The 17,070-nt window shown below is 46.9% G+C and overlaps 1 protein-coding gene and 1 pseudogene across 1 annotated transcript in view; one reads left to right on the forward strand and one right to left on the reverse strand.

The window, feature by feature from the left end:
• GABBR2 (gamma-aminobutyric acid type B receptor subunit 2) overlaps positions 1-17,070 on the forward strand; it is a 340,230-nt gene that overhangs the window by 218,671 nt on the left and 104,489 nt on the right. The gene's annotated exons all lie outside the window — the stretch shown is intronic.
• LOC116570837 lies at positions 5,368-15,418 on the reverse strand (annotated as a pseudogene).

A 17,070-nucleotide genomic window follows, 5' to 3' on the forward strand; every position in this document is an offset into this window, starting at 1 on the left:
CCTTCACACTCGGCTGGGATCTTTTTTTTTTTTTTTTTTAATTCTTTTACAGCTATTTGTTTTGCTCCCTCACATTCTAAAGCTTTTCCTATGACAGTGGTCCTCAGCATTTTAACCCCATCTTTCTTTTTTTATTATGCCAAAATCTACATACAACTTACCATTTTAACCACTCTCCAGTGCAGAGCCCAGGGGCCTGAAGCAGTCACCTTCTGTGCGGCCATCTCCACAGCTTGCTTGTCTTCCCAGACTGAATGTCTGTACCCATTAAACACTAAACCCCCATTAGGGGCAATCATGTTTTTTAAAAGATTTTATTTATTTATTGACATGAGAGAGAGAGCAAGTGGGAGAGAGACTCTGAAGTAGATCCCATGCAGAGCGTGGAGCCCAACGTGAAGCTCGATCTCATGACCACGAGGTCACCCCCTGAGCTGAAAGCAAGAATCAGAGGCTTTGCTGAGTGAGGCACCTGGGCACTCCAGTGCAGTTCTTTTAGAACTTTTATTTATTATGGGAAAGCTGTTTTTATTTATTTATTATTTGTATCAAAAAGTATTTGTAAAGATAGAAGTAGTCTGCTAATTAATTTTAGAGGAAAATTATTTGCAAGCTCCTGCTAACCAAATAGTCATTAGCCTAGCAAGAGTCTCATACATAAATTTAAGAACGTACATTTTAAGATGGTGAGAATACAGAGAGAAGAATTTTTAAAGTGAACAATTAAAGTTTAAACTACAATCCTGTTAAATAGGAGTGACATCCCCGCTACCAGGGAAAACACTCGGATAAAGATAGACCAAGACACTGTGTGAAAAGTACTCTGGAGAGCCCCATAGCACATCCCATGCATTTCTCCTTGCATGAGGCCAGAGTACCACCCCCTCCCCTGCCCCCTGAGTGTGTGTCAAGGTATGTTAGCCTGTGCACTTGCTAAGGGGGAGGGAAGTCTTCTGCCATCAGGGGAGGACAGCTGACAGAAATCTCAGCTGACAAGACACACAGCTTTAAACGCTGATGGATGCCAGCTTCGTCCATGTGTGCGGGAGCAGCGGTGACTCATACACATGTGGATATGACCTTGTGTGAGGCCAGCCCCATGTCAGGGGGCAGAGGGAGCTGGGAAGATCCATCTTCTCCTGGAATTGCAACCCCCAGCACCCCCTTTCTTTCTCAATGAAATTCAAGCTTCCTAGAATTCTGGTTTAAACAAGAATTATTTAAATCATAATTATTTAAATTGCCTGGGTGGTGCGGTCAGTTGAGCAGCTGACTCTTGGTTTCAGCTCAGATCATGATCTTAGGGTCCTGAGATGGAGCCCTACATTGGGCTCCATACTGGGCATGGAGCCTGCTTAAGTTTCTCTCTCCCTCTCCCCATCTCCCTGCTCATGTACATGCACATGCTCTCTTTCTCTCAAATAAATAAATAAATCTTCAATTAATAAACAGTAATTAGCAAGTTACTCAGTTGCTAGGCCTGGAGTCTGGTCAGGGCACTATAAACTGTGGAAGGGGGTGTGGAGTGGGGAGTGGGTATGCCCACCTTTGCCATCAATAGTGTGAAATGCTTAGGATCACCGACTCTGGAGACAGACTTCCTTGGTTCACATCTTGGCTCCACTTGCTAGTCAGATAAACCTGGGCAAGTGCTCAGTATCTTTGCACCTCAGTTTTCCTGTCTGTAAAATGGGGATAATGCCTTAGATTGGGCTCCCTGTAAATATGCTCTGAGCCAGAACGCTGGGTGTGGCAGGTATAGGGGAGGGTGGGCCAGGGAAATGCACTGTAAGGGAATGAAGGCGGCAGCTTGGGGCAGAGCAAGAAGCTGATCCGAAATATGGTTGCAATTGAGGTTACAGTGGATGCTGGGAGTGCACTGGAGCTGGGATAGCCCTCCAGGTATCCACAGCGAGGCGTGGAGCCCGGGCCTTTGTATCTTCCCATCTGCCAATGACTGGCCATGGGAGGGGTGCCTCCATGGGCAGTGAGGTTCCCCATGGTGGAAGGTAATTCCCAGAAGTCCTAGCTGGGACCCTCCATCGCCAATATTCCCGGGAGCTAGAGGGTGTTGCTTCTGCCATGAAGCAGAGAGTTGATCAGAGCTCCCCTGGGATACCCTCCAGATTACAACAGGGTCTACTGCAGAGGGTTGTGAGGATTAAAGCGGTTTATGCATGTAGGGTGGGGGACTGGGGGGGAAGCTAAATTAGCACAGGAATAATAAGGAAGGGTGTGTCCAGATACTAGCTGCACACAGTCCTCTCGACCCCCAAATACCTGTGATACACTTTATGGGAGGTACAGGGGGTTGGTGGGTCCCCGCGTCACTGCTCCGGCTGCATTCTGGCAGTGCTTACCATCTTTGGGAATTCCCATTCTCACAGTGCTATGCTCACAAGCAAATGCTTTCACACAGACTTCACACACACAACTAACTATGTGATTTATGGGTGTTCATAGTCTTCGCGTACAAAGCCATTTATCAATCTATTCCACTGGTTTTCCAACTTGTTTTCCAGAAGAGATTTTACAGAGAAGCCCAAAATTGTGGCTTCTCAGTTAACATTTGTACTAACATTAAGATTACATTTAATATTACTTTTTTTTTCTTTCAAATTTATTCCTTGGAGGGGGGCCTCTGGGTGGCCCAGTCATTAAGCATCAGGCTTTTGATTTCAGCACAGGTCATGATCTTGGGCTTTGGGCTTCCGGCTTCACGCTGAGTGTGGAGCCTGCTTGAGATTCTCTCTCTGCCCCTCCCCCACTGGCTCTCGAGCGCTCTCTCTCTCTCCCTTTCAAAAAGAAAAAAACTTGCTCCTTCAAAGACTTCTCTATTAACCCTCCTCGTTTATTAAAAAATAAGCAAATAGATTTCTGCAGGAATAAAGATGAAGCAAAGCCCTAACAGGGAAGCTAGCCTGGGCCTCAGGTCAGCCCCACCAGGTCAGTCCCACCGCAGGCAGCGGGGGAGGGAGGAGTGCAGCCATGATGGCAGGTCCAAGCACAGCACCCCAGAGGTGGGAGAGGGCACAATCTGAGCTGGGACCCAGACCTACAGTCTTTATTTTAATAGCCGTGTTTGATTTTAATGTGTACAGTAAAAATATAACTAGCACTTGAGGTAGCAAGACAGGGTTTCTTTTTTGGGTTTTGTAAGAGGCAGGTATTTAGTAAAGAAAAACACAGATGGTACACAGAGGCTGCCAAAATCACTGAGGGGATACACGTATCATGGGGGTTTCTTCCTGCTTTGGCTTTACCTGGGAAGGCACTTTGGTTGTCTTCTTCAAAGGTGAAAAAATGAACCACAAAAGAGTAGGAGAGAGAGAGAGAAACCAACAGCAGAACAGTGGTCATCTTGGACAGCCCATCTAGTCAACAAAGCAACAAATAATACTGTACTTTTACACTTGAGATTTTTGGAGGAGGATTAATAGCCTTTTTGTTTCATGCCCTTTCACCACATTCTGTGTGTTCTTCATTAAAAAAAATAAATAAAAACAAAACCAAAAGAACAGTGGTGTTTAGCCAAGGGGATGGGTGTCCATTAAACAGACAAGAGCCAGGCTGCTTTGGGTCTGCCTATGGCGGCTATTGGAACTTGGTCCTGGGGCCCAGGCAGCGCCCTGGGGAAATCCCTGCCTTTGTCCTGGTTGTGCCATCATCTTGACTCCTAGTACTTGGTTAGCTTTACATGGAGCCTTCTCCTGCCCCCTCCTTGAGGGAGTTCTCAGTTGCCAGCTCACAGTCTGACCTCTACTGGAGTCTCCATGGTCATGATCTCATGGGCAGTGAGCAAATATGTCCGAGATTTTTATCACCGCCTGTCCCCCACTTCCTCGACATTTCCTCAGGGCTTTATACATAGTAGACATACAGGAAAGACTAGTTAGCTGGTCAGATGGGTGGAGTGGATGGGTGGAGGGGTGGCGGGCAAGTAGACAGTTGGAAGGTTGCGTGGATGGGTGAAGGGATGGATGGGTGTGTGGGTAGGTGGATGGATACCAGAATGGATGATAGAGAGATAGGTATATACAAGGATAGGTTGTTGGATGAATGGGTGAGTATGTGGGTGGATGGATGGATGGATGGATAGACAGAGAGATGGCAGGTGGGTAGAATGGGCAGGTCAGTGGTCACACAAAGATGAAGGAGCAGGTGAGTCCGTGGGTAGAGAGGTGGGTAAGAAGGAATGAGTGGGTGATCAGCAGGCCCAGAAGAGGTCATTGCAATTCATATGTGTTGGCTTCATTCTAATCAAAGTACATTTTCTCAGGGAGGATCTACAGAGGTGAAGGCCCTGGTGTCTTGACTTCTCTTCCATACAAGTCCTGGCCTCTAGAAAGTGTTTGCTGCATTTTCTGATGGGAGACCCCATCTTGTCTGATTCATGGAAATACATGTTTCATGTCATGCTATTATTCTCCACTCACACTTCACCTATTCAGGAATCGGGTCTCATTAAAATCTGTCCTCTCCCTGGTTCCTCTTTGAGGACGTTCCTTGTTAGGGCATTTCTGCTGTGAAATGTATCACACCAACTGATGGGAGAGCCAGCCTGAATGCTAAAGACTGTTATTAGCAGATTTAGCCTAGAGATGTTTCAGAGTTGTCAGTTCTGATGTTCATAGGATTATATTTTCAAACATCATCACACATCCTCTATGACAGACTTGATTACTGTGATGAACTAGTTTTCTTCCTTTAAGAAATGTTCCGGTTGCAAAAATGATTCTGAAAGCATTGGTGAAACATGCCGGGCAAAACTGAAGTGACACCGTCTCATTTGGGTGGCTCGTTTACCTTCCTGGGAGAGGCAACCCAGTGTGGCAGAAAGAGCACTGAACATGGAGTCTGCAGACCTAGGTTGTTAGCTTGCTGTCCTCTCCGTCTTAGTAGTGGTGACCTTGGGGAAGTCTCCAATCTTTGCATTCTCTGCTGCAGAATGAGACCAGTGACCAAGAGCGCCTTGCCAGGTTGCTCTGGAGATGAATTAAGGAAGGTGTGTTACAAAGTCTGAAATGCAGTGTGGGATTGAGAGGTCCCCAGGAGAGGAAGAAAGCAAGCCATAACTCACTTATATAATCATTGAATTATTTATTTTGGTTCCCCAGTTTTATTCTAGAACATACTAAATATTCCTGATAAATGAATTTTTTTAAAGATTTTTATTTATTTGAGAGAGAGAGAGAGAGAATGAGAGCACCAGCAGTGGGGAAAGGCAGAGCAAGATGGAGAAGCAGGCTCCCCACTGAGCAGGGAGCCTCAAGGGAGGCTCGACACCAGGATCCCGAAATCAAGACCTGAGCCAGAGGCAGATGCTTAACCAACTGAGCCACCCAGGTGTCCCCAGATAAATGAATTTTAATCTTCATCATCCTCCTCCTCATTCTAGTTAATCTGGAAATAACAAAGTTCTCTTTGCTATTCGCCACTCCACACAACCAATCACACAGATTCTTCTTCTTCAGATGTTTTTGGTGAGATATTTCAAATCCTTTTTGGAAAAAGTCACCTCAGAAGTTACAGTAATCTTGCTGTCACTCCTTTCAATGGCTACAACCCCTCCACCAAGATTCCCAGGTTTGCCATTCACTTGAATTTTCTTTTTAAAGAAATGGCTCAAATTGGGCCGTAGCCATGAATCCATCTTCTACTGGGGTTGGGGGAGGGGGAGGAGGGGTCAGAGGTCAACTTCAGAATGTGCTTCTGTTTTTTGCCCCCCTCACTCCAACCTTTTTCATGAGCTTCATGGTGGCGGCTTGTATCACTTTGTTATTGTTATTATTATTATTTTGCTTAAACAAGAGGAGAAATCAGATATATAGTGAAAAATTTAACTGTATGTCCAATTTAACTGTATAGCCCCTTCTGGGCCGCAGGATTTTTAATATCAGGAATGACACCATGGTGTAAAAACCTGGCATCACCACCAGGAAGTGGGTGTTTTCCTTTGCTTGTTCATTCCTTCTGTAAATATTTCCTACCACTGACAGTGTGAGAGGCATGGGGAAGGGGTGATACAGACACAGTGCTGAGCAAGGCCAATGTGGTCCTTGGGCCAGGGGAGACAGATCGTAAGCAGCTACTCATCTGAATAACTATTTGAATATAGATTGTGGAAAGTGCTCTGAGGAAAGCCACAGGGTGTCTTAAGAAATTGAAATAGAGGCCTGACCAAGGCTGGGGATCAGAAAGACTTCTCTGGAAAAAGAAAAGAAAAAAAAAGAAAAAAGACAAGACTTCCCTGAGATGCCTTTGAGTTCAGAGTGAAGAATGAATCAGAGCTAACTAGGCAAAGAGGGTCAGAAGGGCATTCCTGGAAAAGGCAAGAGCAAATGCAAAGGCCCTGGGGTGAGAGGAGGTGTGGAACCTTTGAGAAAGCAAAAGGAATCCAATGTGGCTGGAACAGAGTGGGACAGGATGAGCCTGGGGAGTGGGCCAGAGGGATTGGGTGGAAGCCAGATCACGTTGCACCTATGGGTGCAACTAGTGGGACCAGTGGGACCCTGTGGAAGGGTGTCCGGCAAGGGAGTGAACTGATTGCTATTTTCAAGAAGGTTCTCCTGGCTGCAGTGGAGAGAACAGATTAGAAAGAAGCATGAGCACCTGCAGAACACTGGTACAGACCTATAGTGAGCGGGGAGGGAGAGAAGCAGGTGGAGTCAAGGCATATTTCAGGAGGAAAAAATGCCAATCATTATAGAAAGGAGGGGGTGATCAAAGATGTCCTTCCAATGTAGTTACTTCTCATTTTGAATGACTCTCATCTTGAATGGCTCTTAAGTTATGTACACTGTAAATATTATGACAGTAAATGATAGAAATGCATCTGTAGACTCTACCGTATTTCACCCAGTGTAACATCTGGATAATCTGAAATTTTTCATGATGGTTTCATGATGGTTCAAGGAGACTGGATGCTGCAGTTACCCTTCCTGATCCTGCAGAAAAATATTCCATGCATGCAGAGATCAGGAGCCCAAAGGTGTGCTTGGTAAAAACCAAGAATGCAAGTGGGCAGGACACATCAGATCTGAGCCTTTAGGTGCTCACAGTTCATGGGGAAGCAGACATAATGTAAGTGGCCAGAACCCACTTGGGTCTGTCTACAAATGAGGTTATACCACTGCAAGGGAAACCTCCCTGGTGAGTTGCTCCTACCTGCTGAACAGCGTGACCTCAAGTCCCAGCACTGTCCACCATTCCTCCAGTCTAACCCCTGTGTCCCTGGGGGCATCTCACTGTCTTCACAAATTGTTCCTTGCTTGGCCCAGTGCCACAGCTCCTTGGTGACATCCAGTGCCTGCAAGCCACTTGTGGAGGCCTCTCACCACATTATTGCCAGATCTTTGTTCCTTGGGGCCCCCACGGGCCGTCATGGCCTCAGTCTTCACTGGGGAAGAAGGCCGCTCTGCCCCTTGCTCAGCGGGGCTCAGTGCTATGTGGAAGCTGACTTGTCTCGGCTGGTTAGCCACCTGTGTGCATGTCTTCCCGGCTTCCTGTTCTGTGATGTCACATTAGTAGTGTGAAATTGGCCATGACCGGAGTATCTACACCACAGTAATCCTTGAATGCTACACATCAGGATTTCTCCACCTCCCCATCAGAGAGCTTGTAGGTGAGCATTTCCCAGCACACCACCAACTAGGCCCAGAGCTCAGCAGTGGTGTCCTAAGCCCCATAAGTTTCCCTGTGAATAAAGCCCCCTAGCTTCCTACAGGGTTCAATCCCTGTGGGCAGACTTGGAGACAGTGACAACATGGTCCCCTCAGCTCCCATTCCCTAACTAACACACCCAAGTACCAGTACGTTAAACATCTCAAAGTCTGGGGACTGTAGCCCCTACAAGTATCCGGCAGGGGTGGGCTCTGAGTCCTGGCTTTGAATCATAGTAGGGACCCCTGTAATTACATAGCTGCGTGTTAGAGGAGACTGGATATACTTTGGTGTTGGGTTTTTTTTTTTAATTGTCTTTTATTTATTTATTTTTATTTTTTATTAACATACAATGTATTATTAGCCCCAGGGGTACAGGTCTGTGAATCTCCAGGTTTATACACTTCACAGCACTCACCATAGCTCATACCCTCCCCAATGTCCATAACCCAGCCACCCTCTCCCTAACCCCCTACCCCCAGCAACCTTCTGTTTGTTTTGTGAGAGTAAGAGTCTCTTATGATTTGTCTACCCCTCCAATCCCATCTTGTTTGATTTTTTCCTTCCCTACCCCCAAAACTCCACATGTTACCTCTCAAATTCTTCATATCAGAAAGATCATATGATAATTGTCCTTCTCTGATTGACTTATTTTGCCCAGCATAATACCCTCTAGTTCCATCCATGTCGTTGCAAATGGCAAGATTTAATTTCTTTTGATGACTGTGTGGTTTTTGTTTTTAAAGATTTTATTTATTTATTTTGTGAGATAGAGAGAGGGCAAGCACAGGCACCAGTTGAGGGAGGGGTAGAGGGAGAAGGCAAGAGAGAGAATCCTGAGCAGACTCTGTACAGAGCATGGAGTCCTATGCGGGGCTCGACCTCATGACCCCGAGATCATGACCTGAGCCAACACAAAGAGCAGGACACTCAACCGATTCAGCCACCCAGGCACCCTTATACTTTGGAGAGACACTAAGAGGAATATTCCAAGGTTCTAGAGGGTCACAGTAGAGAGAATCCCTCCCTGCTGGAAATAGCATGGAACCATTAGGAGGAGCGGCACTCATTCCTTCAGTGATCAACTCACTCATAGCAGGCCCTGTGTTCATGGGATTATGGTAAAGAGTAAGGCATATTTATTCTACACCTTCACTGCTCCGTGGGGTCACCCCTAGCCTCATTCAAGAGCATTGAAGATATGGCAGGTGCAGAAGTAAAACACACCAATTTCAAAGACCTAGTACCCCCCAAAATGTAAAGTATCTCATTAATAATTTTTATATTGATTACCATTGAAATGATATTACTGTGGGTACATTAGGTTAAAAAGTTTATCGTTGACATTAATTCTGTGCATTTCTTTTTAACTTTTTAAATATGGTTGCTGGGTTATTTAAAATGACATGTGTGGTTCGTGTCTATTGATCACCACGGTTTAACCTTGGAAGTTGCTCCTGGCCCAGTGGTACAGACTTCCAGTCAAGTCAGTTGGGCTGGACCTCAAAAGAGAGAAAAGGTTTGGGAAATCAGAGACAGTGGGAGCAGAAAGGAGAATGTTTCATAGAAATGAGCATTCGGACCCTGCCCTCGAAGAGGAGTAGGACATCAGTGTTGACCTAAAAAAACTATACCTCTAAGAAGTTTTCCTCTAGACGCAGTGGTGATTATAAGCCAAGACTTGGACCCTATTAGAGCACTCATGGAAACATGGTTTGTCTTGGTGCGGGCAGGGGAAAAACTAGAAATAACCGAAACATCCAGTGCTTGGACTGAGCTAAACAAATTTTGGTGCATCTATACAGTAGAATTATTGGCAGCCATTAGAAATAGTTGTTACAGAGAACTATATAATGACATAGAAAATTGTTTGTAATATATTGTTTAGTGAAAAGGAGGCAGATTGCAAAGATTTTCATGGCAAATCCTCACTTTTGATAGAATATGTTTAAATACATAAAGACCAGAAGAATGTACTCCAAAGTGTCAGCTGTGGTGTCTCTGGGTAGAATTCTTTCTCTTTGCTTATTTTTCCTTTCCAAATTTTCTACAGTGGATATATATTACTTTAGGTCTCATTTTGGTTTTGTATTTGTTTTGTTTTTTTTTTTAAAGAAAGACTTAAAAAACATATTAACTTTAAAAGACCTGACTTTATTCCAGTCTTGGCCCTTACTAGCCAAGGGACTTTGGCTAATAAGCTCTTGGACTCACTTTTCCCATCTGTACAATAGGATATACAAATACTTGGCTCACAAGGTTGTCATGAGGACTAAGGGACACATGCCTACCTGGCACAGTTCCCAGCACCTGTAGGCTCTCAGCCATTATTAATACTCTTCTCCTTTCTGTCCCCTTCTATCTTAGATGGATCCTGATTCTCACTTAGAAGTGAACAGAGCAGGGAAGGGAGAAAAAAATGGAAGTAAACCTCAGAGGCCTCGAACACATCCTGCTCTCCTGTGAGCCTCAATTTTCTGAGCCTGGAGGAACTCCTTTGTCCTCAATGCCAAACTCTAGCGGGTTGGGTCCCCACTAGTTGGGGCCCAGTTAACTGAGGGCATGTTATGTCATTTTATCTGAGTAGGCAGGAAAAAAACACAGAGGGTATTGCCTATCAGAGGCTATAGGCCAGCCGGAAAAATTCTTGAGGTCTGAGACCTTACAGTACGTACAGTGAACTACTTGTGACAGGTCAGCTTTAGACTGTGGCTCTAGTAGACCCTTAGTGTGATAACATGAAGAAAGAAGAATTTTGTATATGCTTCTCTATGTATGATCTACATACATAATACATGGGCACGAGTGTTTTTACAAGCCCATAGTATGTGATGAAACAGTGACCCAGATTCTCCCTTAAGCACACAGCGTCTTTAATAGGCCCTACGTAGTGGTAGTTAATCCAGAGAACCACTGTCAATTCCCCTTCAGCAATCTGGCAGGGTCCCTGGGTGTGTATGAGCTCCAGAGTACTTTCCAAAATGTACCAGAAAAATTCCCTGTTCATCCTCAAATCGAGTAATTCTTTCAACTGGCTTATAGGGAGCTGCCTCAGTAATCTGAGTTTAATGACCTTAGCCACTGGACAGCTGTTTTAGGAATTAAAGTCTCTTGTGAACAGAGTATTCTGAGGTTATAAACTCCCATGTAAGGGCAACATATCCCATTTCCCCCCAGCAAGGGCTGTGGAGATGCACAGCTTGGTGTCTTCTCCTGGGGCGCATTCTCCTCAGCCCAGCTTGTGTGAGAAGTAGTGACCATCACAAGAAGTGGGATTTATCACGTGGCTCCCCCAAGGGACAGTCGTGGGCCTCAGCTGGGGCTGAGCTCCGTGCCTCGGTTCACCTGGAGGATGATGAGGATGTTGGCTGGCATGGTCAGAGCAGGGGCTCGCCGATCTCTGACGCCTCTTGTGACTCTGAAGTAACGAAAGAGAAAAGTTTTTCAAGATGGGAACCAATATTTAGTAAGCACCCAAAGTATAGAATTTCCCTAGGCGCAAGCCCTGCTTATGGAGCAGACGTGCTTAGTACCATTTTATGGAGAAGAAGCCAGTTCAGGAGGCCATGCCGCGTGCCCAGGCTCACGGGCTGGGAGGTGATGACTGCGCCGAGGTTCATGAGGTAGGAAGTGACAACTGTGTCCAGGTTCACAAGCTGGGAAGTGACAACTGTGTCCAAGTTCACAACATGGGAATTGATGACTGTGTGCAGGCTCACAAGGTGGGAAGTGACAACTGTGCCCAGGCTCAACAGGTGGGAAGTGATGACTGTGTCCAGGCTCACTAGGTGGGAAGGGACAGCTGTGCCCAGGTTCACAACATGGGAAGTGACGACTGTTCCCAGGCTCATGCGATGGGAAGTGACAACTGTTCCCAGGTTTACAAGGTGGGAAGTGACAACTGTGTCCAGGTTCACAACAGGGGAAGTGAAGACTGTGTCTAGGCTCACAAGGTAGGAAGTGACGACTGTGCCCAGGCTCACAAGGTGCAAACTAACAGCTGTGTCCAGGTTCACGACGTGGGAAGTAACGACTGTTCCCAGGCTCATGCGATGGGAAGTGACAACTGTGCCCAGGTTCACAAGGTGGGAAGTGACAGCTGTGCCCAGAGAAGGGCAGAGTCCAGATTTCGGGCCCAACATCAACCACCTCTAATGCCCATGTTCATTTTACACTCTTGTCTACTCCCCGACCACTCTCGGTGGAATCCTTTGGAACCTCAGTTTGCTCTGTCACACCAGCCATGTTGCCACAGAAAAATCTATACAGGTATCATCTCCACTCCTCTCTTCACCTGCTGAGCTCTGCTGACTCTGTGAACTCCCAAGTGTCTCCTCTCTCCTCTCTCTCCTCTGCCCCTCATCTCTTCTGAGTCTCACATCTACACTCACCAGATTATTCTTCCTAAATAATCTCTGACCACATTGTTCCTTATTAATCGCCTTCCGTGGCTCTGTACTGCCTACAGGATAGAGCCTGCCATCTTGGGAGCTCACCACCAGCCATCACTGTGTACAGGCTATTTCCTCTCAGGCTGCTGTTCACACAGAAGGGATATTAGCTACTCTCCCACACACACCTCACATTTTCAACATTCACAGCTGTGCTTATGGGCTGTTGTGTGTTTTTGTTGTTGTTTTTTTCACTATCATCTTCTCAACTGTGCCTTTATTCAACAAGTAATTGTTGAGAACTTACTAATGGGCCAAGCATCGTACTGGAAGCCGGGAATACAGCATGAACCAAACAAACAGAAATCCTTTCCTTCAAAGGGTTTACAGCCCAGTGCAAAGAGAGAGTCAGTGATGGGCATATTAAGTAAGTAAATTATGTAGTATGTGAGAAGGCAGCAGTGCTATTTAAGAAGAAAAAAAGAAAGAAATGTGCAGGAAGGGAAGGAGAATTGGAAATGGCGCCAGTGGAGAGGGAGCAGGGAGAAGTTTTAAACAGCACAGCCAGAGGAGGCCTCTCTGGGAAGGTGGTACATGAGAAAACACTTGAAGAAGGGGTGAGAAGGTCCGTGTTATGACTAGGGGAGAAGTGATCCAGGCCGGGGGACAGCCAGCGTGAAAGCCTCGGTTGACAGTGTCTCCAGCACTTGGGGTTAAGGGAAGCTTCTACTTCCGGCCAAGATGGAGGAGTAACAGGGACTGGCTTTACGCTCTTGCCTTAAGCAACTAAAACACCAGTCAAATCATGGGAAACAACAGTTTTCCAACTCTGGACTACAGACAGCAGAGGAGAATGACCCCTGAGGGAAGGGACACAAAGAACATGAGCCTTAGGATTGCCCAGACACAGCCCTGCAGTCCACCAAGTTGACAACATGAATTGAGACAGTTGAAATTTTGAATTAAGAGAGACCAAGGAGGCTAGAATTTGCAGGCAGAATAGCGGGGGGAAGAGAGACAGGGCAGCAGACAGCTCCGAGGGGCCACCTCAGGTCTTCAGCTGTGGACTCGTCAGCATGTGCTGACGTAGTGAGGAAACCACCTGAGACCAGGGAAAGTACCAGCCGAAATCAACATGCAGAGGGATCCTCAGAGCTCATGCAAGGCCAGGAATCGTTTGTGTTCGCATCAACCAGGGTGAAAAATTTCAGAAAGGGAGATACTCAGGAGGCTGTAGTCCCAGTAGTCAACCCTAGATTAAAGATGGCTCTGGGCCCATCCAAGAAAGCCTAGAAGCAAAGCTCGAAGGGGTCAAACTCATTTCAAGTAACTTAATCATGCCCCAGACAAAGCTTAAACATATTTAAAGGAATATTCAAAAATATCTAGCACCCAGGGTGTGTCTGATTTCTCATCAAAAATAACCGAGCAGGCAAAGAAGCTGGAGTGTGTGGGAAGTGCAAGGAGGCCAGTGTAGCTGGGACCGAGTCAGTGAGGGGAGACACCATCAGAGAAATCAGAGGCCAGATTTCACGGGTCCCGGCAAGCCCTGCAAGGTCTTTGGCTAACTCAGCAGTCAGGAGAAGATGCTTGCTTTCTTACCTCCCCTACCAGACCAAAGGGTGCTCCTGCTTTTTTTTTTTCTAAACTCGCTGGGGACCATGGAGTGATTGCCCTACCTTATCAGGGTAGCCTTGAGCACACATCTGCCACTACCAGCCTTCCCACTGTCCTCCCGGGAGGATCGGCTCAATGCAGAAGCAGGAAGAAGGGAAAGTATGGGAGAGGGGGGTAAGAAAAGTACTAAAAAAGGGGTATTTCCCATTTGGGATGAGAAAGGGCCAGGGGACTTGCTTCAGTCCTGCCTTCCAGTCTGAGACTGTGCCCCTGAAAGATGTGTGACTTTGGAAAATCTTCCTAACCACCATGACTTGTTTGCTTGTTTGATGAAAATTAATAATGGCGTGCCACCTACTTCTAAAGGGGGTTTGAAGCAGCTTTCAGTAACAGGCTTATATACAGCGAGGCCACTGAAACAGAAGTCAAAAATCTAAAATCATGCAATGTGAAGATGAAATACATTCTGAAAACCTAGGCTGGTAGAGTGGACTTAACAATGAGTTTAAATGAACTTGCTGCCAAATGATAAAGAGAACAGGACCTCGTTTTCTCCACCTGTAAAATGGGGTTAATGCTACCCCAGAGAGCCACTATGAGGATCACCAAGGCTGTCTAAATGGGAATGTGTCTTTAGGACTCTTCTGGTGCAAGTAATAGAAAACCGTCCTTACCCAAAGATAACAGTGAAGTCCAGGACGAGGCCTCTCCGTCTCTCCATCGCTGGGACTGCTTCCCTCTGTGCCAGCTCCACCCTCAGCCTCTGCACAGTTACTTCCGGATCCCACTGTCACTCCACCGAGTCCAGCAAAAGACAGAGCTTCCCCATTAGTGCCAATAGAATCCCTGAAAGTCAATCCCCTTAGCTTTGATTGGCTGGTTTGGGTCACGTGCACTTGCCTAAACCAATCACTATTGCCAGGGGACCACACTGATTGGCTTAGTTTAAGTCATGTGACTCTTGACTTTATACATGTGGTTCACACATAAAGAAAGTTTCATAGAACTTGAAGGTAGAGTGAGGCCAGAGGAATCTCAGAGGGGGCATTTCTCTTTTCTCTGCCTCTCTTCCAACGGCTCCATTCTCTCCCCTTCTCTGTGCCCTAGGAAGCAGTTCCCATGGTCAGCATTACTCAGGGTCCCTTGTGCTCAGCTTCTGGTTGGCTTTAGCCAGTGGGGAGTACAGGCAAGAGATTGGAGGCCAAGAGGAGAGAGAGAGAGGTTAGGGTGCAGCCCTCAGCCTGCCTTTGGTGCTCTATCTCTTGAAATAAATATGCCCTTCCTCCAAGGCTACTCCTCCTCTGTGTCTCCCACTCCTGTGAAGCTCTGAGGACACGATTTCTTCCCTAGCTCCTCTGCTCTGAGTTATATAACAGCTCCTGCCGTTACTAGTCCATGGGCACAACACTCTCTTTTGGCTGCCCTCATGATCTGTTCCCCCACACTGTGGTAGTCCTTAATTAAGGGTCTTCCTTTGAACCATTCAGGGTGAATTCTCTTACTTCCTGTGACCCCCGTATTTGTTATCTGTTGCTTCGTAGCAAATTATCCCAAAGTGTAGTAGCTGCAAGCAACAGTCAAGATTTATTATCTCATGTAGTTTCTGTGAGTCAGGAATTCAGGGGTGACTTAGCTGCAAGGTTCTGGCTTAGGGGCTTTAATATTTGTAATTGCAGGCAAGGTGGGACTACAGTCATCCTAGGGCCTCTTGGGGTAGGAGACTTGTTTCCAAGGTGGCTCACGAACATGGCTGGCAAATTAGTGGTGGCTGTTGGCAAAAGGACTTGGGTTTTCACCACGTGGACCTCTGTCCATAGGGCTGCTTGGATGTCCTTATCACACAGTGGCCGGCTTCCACCAGTGTCAGTGATCCAAAGGAAAGCAAGGCTGGAGCGTCAGTGTCTTTGTGCGGCCTAACTTTGGAAGTCACTCTCTGCCATTTCTGTAGTAGCCTACTGGTTACAGACAGCAGCCCTGTTCAGTGTGGGAGGGGACTGTACAGGTTGTCAGTATCTGTAGGTGAGAATCACTGGGGCCATCTTAGAGAGTGGCTCTCACAGCCCTGACCAACATCATCTCTAAATTAAAATCAGGGTACTATGATGATTCAAAGGGGGACCAGCTGGTGAGCAAGAAAAGAAATGTCCACTGCACAGTGTTTGACGGCCATACACCAGATGCCAGTCCTATCAATACAGGGACTTCACTAGCTGGACCCATCCGTTGGGCAGGGGTCTTAGAAGAGCCCCTGTGGTTGGGAATAAAGACCCTCGCAAGCCCAGGCCCGAGGTGGGAGGGAGGAGACAACCCATCTTAAGCAAAAAGGTTCTTCGATTTATCTCTCCGAGCTTCAGCGGGCCTCACTCCAGCCCTGAAAACAGCCTCGGACACCCACCGCGTTTGTTCCTGGTCCAAGCCCTGCGTTTCTCAGCCGTCATTCTGGTTTCTGCTGCTAGAAGGAGCCTCCTGACCCTCCGCAGCTCGAGGCCGCCTCAGTAGGTGGGGCTGCCAACACTGCCCTTCCTTTCCTTTCTGGTTTTCCCCCTGCTGACTCCTGTCTCTATCCTTCACAGGAGAATTAGAGGAAGATTTTTTTAATTGATGGAAGGTTTTTAGACTTAGCCCATGAAGCCAACTGAATAGTCCCCAGTCCCCATATGGAGCCATCTGGGTTTCAAATAGGGGAGCTGAGCCAAGAGGGAGAACAGGTTCTCAATCAGGCACACCAGGGACACCTTGCTGCCAGCCCAGCCCGCTGTTTCCAAGGTGAGACTGGTGACTCATCAGGCCAGAGAGCTGGGGACCGCTGGGGCTGGGAAGAGCCTGGGAGACTGTCACATCGGTTCTCCTTGCCCTTGGCCTGCCTCATACGTATGCCCTCATGCGTGTACACACTTAGACATATCCATGCTTTGGCAGATGAAAACTCACACCCAGACTCTTGTACAGATGGAGAAACCAAGACACAGTCAAGATTGAGACAGCTTCCTGCCCAACGCTAGCCTCGATGTGTAACCTGATGTCAGCCATTGGGAGCTTGGAAACGTTCTCAGGAAGCCCCATCTCTCAGTTAGGGATGACCAAAACCAACCTCAAGATTTCTTCACATTCCCACGGGCTTGCCCTCTCACGGTCCTGCTTGTGCTGAATTCATTCAGAATTTGGACCATTCCAGATCCCTGAGGTTTTTTTTTTTTTTTTTTTTTCCCTCAACTCTGGGCCCCATGGATCCATGCCTGGAATGCAGACCCCCTCCTCCATTATGACAGTCACACAAAACAAAAACGAACAGACCTGAAAGCCATCCCCTTTTATGAGGACTTGTGAGGGGTTCCAGGGAATATTTGGGGGTTAGGGGGAGGGGGTTTGTACCATAGAATGTCATTTGAATGACTTCAAG

The sequence above is a fragment of the Mustela erminea genome, chromosome 12, assembly GCF_009829155.1.
Source record: "Mustela erminea isolate mMusErm1 chromosome 12, mMusErm1.Pri, whole genome shotgun sequence".
Taxonomy (NCBI): domain Eukaryota; kingdom Metazoa; phylum Chordata; class Mammalia; order Carnivora; family Mustelidae; genus Mustela; species Mustela erminea.